General features: G+C 36.9%; 1 long non-coding RNA gene across 1 annotated transcript; it reads left to right on the top strand.

The window, feature by feature from the left end:
- Positions 1-328: 328 nt before the first annotated feature.
- LOC134543940 (uncharacterized) lies at positions 329-6,321 on the top strand. The gene is made up of 2 exons (XR_010077383.1): positions 329-1,731; positions 6,175-6,321. It is a non-coding gene; the product is annotated as an uncharacterized LOC134543940 (long non-coding RNA).
- The last annotated feature ends 266 nt before the right edge of the window (positions 6,322-6,587 follow it).

Genomic DNA, 6,587 nt, shown 5'->3' with positions numbered 1-6,587 from the left:
TACACAGTTTTTAATTAATGTTTTTTTTTTAGGGAACTTAAATCAATTTACCTCGGCTAGATAGGTTCAAAATCATCGGCAGAGCTCAGAGCCTCTCATCTATAGGACCACTGAGTCTGTTAATTAATGTGTAAATTCGTAAAATTTATGTCCAAGTATTATTTAAATCCTCTATAAAGTCAATTTAATTCATGAAATCAATGTTTATAATAAGTTTCGGCGACGATGTGACGTAAAAACGGGAGTTTCGTGATTCGTGCATAAGATTAGGGCACAAAAAATCTGGGCACTTTTATTACTCACGTTAATCACTCCTATGATATTTATCTTTTTAGATAAATCCTATTTAAATGTTCTGAACTCCCTAATGGTTCATAATTATCATCCACTATCCGGGATGCCTGATGCTAGATAGCTAATTTTCAGGATTTAAATTCGCCGACGTCACGAAGTTGCCGCTCATTCAGCTGGCCATTGTAGAACTCTCTTTCTTACTAGTTTCCTCAAAATAACCAGTAAGACTCACTTTTAAATGGTGGCCCGTGATTGGCCAAAAGGACCGTTTCAGGTACATAATTTCTTACCGAAAACGTAAACTCCGAACGCAACAATTGCGCGGATAACAAAATTTCACTTAAAATTTAAATACATAAATATTAAAATAATAATTTACATTATAAAATTACGGCGTTAATTTTACCGTTTACAGTTTTCAAGTCCATTAGTCCTTAGAGGGGTATCAACAATACCTCGTTCAAATAGTCCGGTAAAAATCCAAAGAATCACTTTTCCATAGACATACATAACCAAATATTGCCGTTTCTGAAAATAAATGATATTATACATAGAGCAAACAAAAATAAAATAAATCGTAAATAATAATAAATAATTAAACTGTCAAAACAAACATGTTGCAGTACAGATTTTGCCGCCCTTGTCAATTACATTGAACAGTGCTCTTTGACCTGTTCAAAACGGTGCAATGTGATTGGCACTTCTCTTTCTCCGTCGCACAATACACAACACTCTTCGTTGCCTAGCAACGCGCGCACCAAACGACAAACAAAAAAAACAACTTGAGAGAGACTACCTCTCCTCCTCGATTCGTTTTTTACCGTTGCGCAACTGAAAATCGCGCCTTTTTAAACACTTTTCATCGGGTCGTCGCTGCTAACAGACCTGCGCGAAGAAGTTCACGGATTTTGCAGTGCAAAATCTTCGAAGGCTGGAACTGCTGCTGCTCTCCGACCGCTTCTGCCTTGAGCCGCTCCTGTTGAGAAGGACTCGGGAGGACTTACTTACTGTGAGTATGATTCACTAAAGGGATTCGAAGGGGTGCAATGTACACGTGAGTCAACAATAGGACGTTCTCCAGGTCACGTCACGGCAATGGGTCAACGTCCATCTGCGGTGATGACTGCATCCTTGCTGCGACTCCTCCTTCCTGCAGCGGACAGCGGCGTCGAGACGGCGCCTGTCCTCAAAACGACCAACAAACCTGGCCTGGTTCACCACGCGTCGACGGGGTCTGGCGTGGGGCGATGATGCTGTACCAGACAGCACGGCATCTGGCACTGCAGCTGACGTCATCAACTGCTGATGTGGCGGCGTCCAGCCGCCCTGCCTCACGACTACGCGCGAGACGGCGTCGTGGCGTCTGCGGTGCTGATTGCGTGGGGCGAGGTCACCACTTCCCACAAGGAAGCACTCGTCTATTCCCATCACTGTTAGGTACACAATCGTTGCGAACCGCACTACGTCTAGCTCACTCTGGTGTAGGGGAGGGTGGGCCAGAGTGAGACACAAAATTTTTTATTTGAAATCACTGTTTACTTTTCTACATTTAAAGACATCTTCTTATGCCAAAAAATAGCCTGATTAATGCTCTTTATTATTGCAAACTATAAATTCCGTAATATATGAAACATTTTCTTAGAAAATACAATTCTTCATTACATATCAAACGTCTCACTGTACCCCACAGATGTTCCACAGTGAGACAGACAGTGGTCCACAGTGAGACAAATTGAATACGCTATACAACAATCAGATTTACCTAACAACAATCACTGCACTTCAACATAAATGCCAGGAAAAATTTATAGAACATTCAGCCGTCCAAAATCTACACAAAATTTGAGGTACGACTTTTGTCTTTTGGTTTTTCCATGTTCAGAAGGAACAGGCAATAATGCTCTAATATCTTTTGTAGCAACTGATGCAATATCTGGAACATATGGGTAAAAAAACTTCCTCCACATTTTTTCACTTTTTCTCAGGAACTTGACTTCATAATCCTCAATGTCTATTTCTCGTAGCACCTCCCCAATGTAAAATTTTGTGTTTTTTCCTGAAAACTCTACCAGGACAAAGTCACCTTCTTTAGGCTTCCTCGCAAGTTGGTTGTATGATTGAAGTTGTATTACTTCATTGTCTGAAGAAACATCAGATTCAGAAAACTCTTCATCTTCATTTGAAATCTCAGTGAATTTTATTTTTCTAGGGTCACACTTCTTGAACAGACCTCTCTTTCTGTTCATTTTATGTTGAACTTGAAGAGCAAGTTGGTTTTTTTCTGGTGTGTCAGTTGGAATGAAAGATCTTCCCTTTTTCCTTTTATTAGCAGACTCCAATCTCTTTCCTGCTTTGGGATAGTTATGTATGTTTACTGGGCTTATGTAACTAGGTGTCAAGCTATTTTCTTCAGAATGTCCATCTCCAGTCGTCACCATTGAATTGTGGATTGGAATGTCTTTACTACTGCACGGTCTCGTAGCTTCTGGTGTAGGACTAATTTCCCTGTCAGTCACAGCACTTGCCAAAAATTTTGCTCTGAAAACACATTCCTGTTAAAAGGAAAAATTCCTGTTTTGCGGAATCCAGATGTGATGTTTGCGGGTGTCATTGCTTTTTCGTGTGCTTCACAAATTAAACTTGCCACATCATATATCGAAACTGTTTTTCCAGGGTTTCTCATCATCCACGAGTCAACCGAAGCATTATAGAAAGACTTGAAGGCCGCAAACACTGATACATCAAGTGGTTGAAGGCGATTACTGCAGTGAGGAGGAATTGTTAAAATGGTTACCCCATTTTCCTTGGCTAACTCGATAGCCTCTATCCTTAAGTGGCTCTCGTGATTGTCCAGTATCAAAACAGCGGGATTTTCTAGCGAGGAAAATGAGTGCTTCACAAAATGGTGCAAAACTTCAACAAAGAGTTCACCATTCATCCATCCTGACTGTTTTGCGAGGCCAAGACTTCCAGTGGGGGCACCATGAAGCATATGTTCCTTAAAATGCACTCTTGGGAAGATGATGACTGGAGGAAGAGTATTCCCTGCTGCGTTGACAATATAACATGATGTGACGAGGCTGCCTTTCTCGCCACTTGTTACTTTTGCAACTTGCTTCACTCCTTTTCCTGCAATGATTTTGGTTGGTTTTTGAACAGTGCTGCAACCAGTTTCATCAAGATTGAAAATACGCAATCCATTGGAGAAGTGGTCTGATCGTTTAAGCACAGTCTCAAGTTTATCGAAAAACAGCCCCACATTGTGTTTATTAAATGATGTAGCACGTGACAAACCGCAAGCTTCTGGCTGCCTTAGGGATAAGTCTGGATGCCTCTTCAAAAAACCCCGGACCCACTCTATTCCAGCTTTCTTTTGGATTTTCCATGTTTCGGGACAATCAATACCATTTCTTGATGTCATTTCAAATGCTAATTCTCTGCAGTTCATCAAACTCAGGCCATAACACATAGCTGAACAAGTTAACAAATAATCTTTCAACTCGCTTTCTTGTTCAGTGTTAAACACTTGGCGACTGTTGTACTTGGGACACATCCTCATGTTAGCCATTTCGGGATTATTCATCTTTTTTCTCACATACCTAAAACACGAAACAATTTTGTTGAGAAAGACATATTTTATAAACCATAAGTAGGCCTGAATCTCATATAACTAAGCCTCACATGTGAAGTGTCTGAAAAGCTAAACCTTTAGTTTTTGCAGCTTTTCGCACTGACAAGCCTTCCTCCACAAGTTTTACAGCTGCTCTCATGTCATCTTCTTTAAATGTTCCAATAGTTGTTTTTCTCTTCCTGTTGCGTGTCATGACTGAAAAACAATTTTTTTTAACCTTTTTAAAAATAAAATGGGTTAAATGGATATGTAATTTTGATAATTAATGTAACTTGAAATTAAGTATCAAGTAATTGGATGTTAATTTTGCTTTGTTATTTTATAGAATATATATGCCTATCTAACAAAAAAAAAAAAGAACATTTTTGTGTGACAATAAATGTTTAACAGTTAAAATTGCATAACGTAAACAAGAACTTTTTTTCATATAGTCATCTAAAAATTAGCAAAATCTAATGTGGGGCTGGATGTTCCCGAAACGGAAGCTAGCTATTAAATTTACAAGCATGGGGTACAGTGAGACATGTCTCACTGTGCCCCATTCTGTTGTGTCTCATTGTGCCCCACACTACTACACACATATCTATGAATTAAAAATCCTAACCTATAATAACCAGCATGTCTGTGACTCCATTAATTATTCCTCAATATGTGCACATTAAGTTAATGTCTTAATAAGTAACATATAACAACAAATATAAGTATGAAAAATAATAAACTAAGGAAAGAAAATATTACTTTTCTTACCTGAAAACCAACACTTTAAAATATCTGGTTAATATCAGGTGTCATCAACATAAAAACACAATAAAAATGGAGGTCATGAAGGGTACCAACATGGGAAATATTGAAAGAAATTTCCATTTAATAATAGTTGGAGTTAAAAGACATGTCTCACTGTACCCCATGTCTCACTCTGGCCCACTCTCCCCTAACCTTCGCACCTGACTTAAGTATAGGTGTCCGGGTCTTAATCGATACCTTAATCACTATGTGCGTACTTGTACTCTTGCAAATACAAGTGTCTGCAGGCAATACAACTTGTGTACTTGCCGCGGAACACTATGACGTCACCGTTAAAACAAAAATATCTTAAATTAACCTTAAAATTCCTAGCTTAACATATAACATTCTCATTATTAACATCATTGTTAGAAAAAAAAATAAATAAATACTATTAATTATTAAATCTCAATTCTTGCATAACAATGCCTGGTTCTCAATAAACAATAAATTCAATATTAGTACTTTGCTTGCTACTAACATATCACATTGTTAGTTCGTACTTGATTAATATGCATCACAGTGCATTTGCTTGTTTGTGTTCTCATTTCATGAGATTTCATACATTTCACAAAACATATCATTATAGCATATCATTATTGAATATCAAACATCACATGTTTTGTTTTTCATAATAACATATTGATAGCTAACATAATTTATATTCATTACTCAATATTTGTAACTCACATGTTTACATTTCATTATTAAAAATATTTGTATTTAATTATAGCATCTTTAGCTTGCAATTTACATTTGCATTTCATCACGCTTGTTAACATTTCATCCAAGAATATATATCAGATCATGTACATACTGACAATTAATAGTTCATTATTATGTTTGCATAGTACATATTAGCAATTGATCATATAACATAACATTTGCATATAATTAGATATATAATAACATTTACATATCATAACATTAACATTTCATTATGTTTACAAGTTATACAATCAAAATTTCATAGCGTTTTTACACATTGTTTACATTATCTTCTCCTATACAGAGAAGTCGTTGGTTTACACAATTACCAACTTAGTAACTTTTTCAATTTCAGTCTGCTGTGCTCAGCTCAACAGCTGTAGGGGCTTTATCTTCCTCCTCTCATCTTCCATTACTGTGTTTTCATCCCGTAGCGGTCTCGCTGGGTTGAATAATGTTCACATTTCATCTCATCTTGGTTACTATCAGTAACACATGAGTCTTGTAATCTACTGAGGCTCCTGGCTTCAGTGTAGCTAAGGTTCCTTTTACAAATCAGCTGTTTCACAAACATGCTGTATCAGGATAGCTTTCAACATAGGGTATCACATGTTCAATATTTTTTTCATTTCTTTTTAAGAAAATTTTCTTGCTTTTTCAATTTTAAAACTTCTGTTAGGCGAAGTTGCTTGTGGACACTTGTTTGCCGGAGTATCTTCACTTCTCGTGACAAAGGGCTTAGATCCTGAGTTTTTCAGATCCACATTCTTCGCTATTCTTCACATCATTCGAAGAATACTATTCAAGCAACTATGACAGTGATGCGAGTGAATAGTGTTGAGACGACGTAATTTTCTCGTATAGGGGCTTCTCCCAATAAATTCTTAAAAATCATCGATTTCAAATTTCAGTGTTTTCATTTCATAAAATATCAATGCCTTGACATCCAAAGTTTAATAAACTAAATATTTCAGCTAAATCTGATTGGATTTGTATGCGAAATGAGTGCATACTTTTCTAACCTGCATTCTGGGTAGAATGCAATCCTAAAGATCATTCTTTTCCCTAAATTCATCCCAGAAATGGTAATAAAATAGTGAAGTTTTAAAATCTTAGTGAGTTCTTCTATAAATATTAGAAAATTTAGTGATTTTCTATTTTTCATCATCAA

Source organism: Bacillus rossius, unplaced genomic scaffold (genome assembly GCF_032445375.1).
Source record: "Bacillus rossius redtenbacheri isolate Brsri unplaced genomic scaffold, Brsri_v3 Brsri_v3_scf252, whole genome shotgun sequence".
Taxonomy (NCBI): Eukaryota; Metazoa; Arthropoda; class Insecta; order Phasmatodea; family Bacillidae; genus Bacillus; species Bacillus rossius.
Note: the sequence above shows the minus strand (reverse complement) of the source record. Positions and strands in the feature narration are given on the sequence as shown.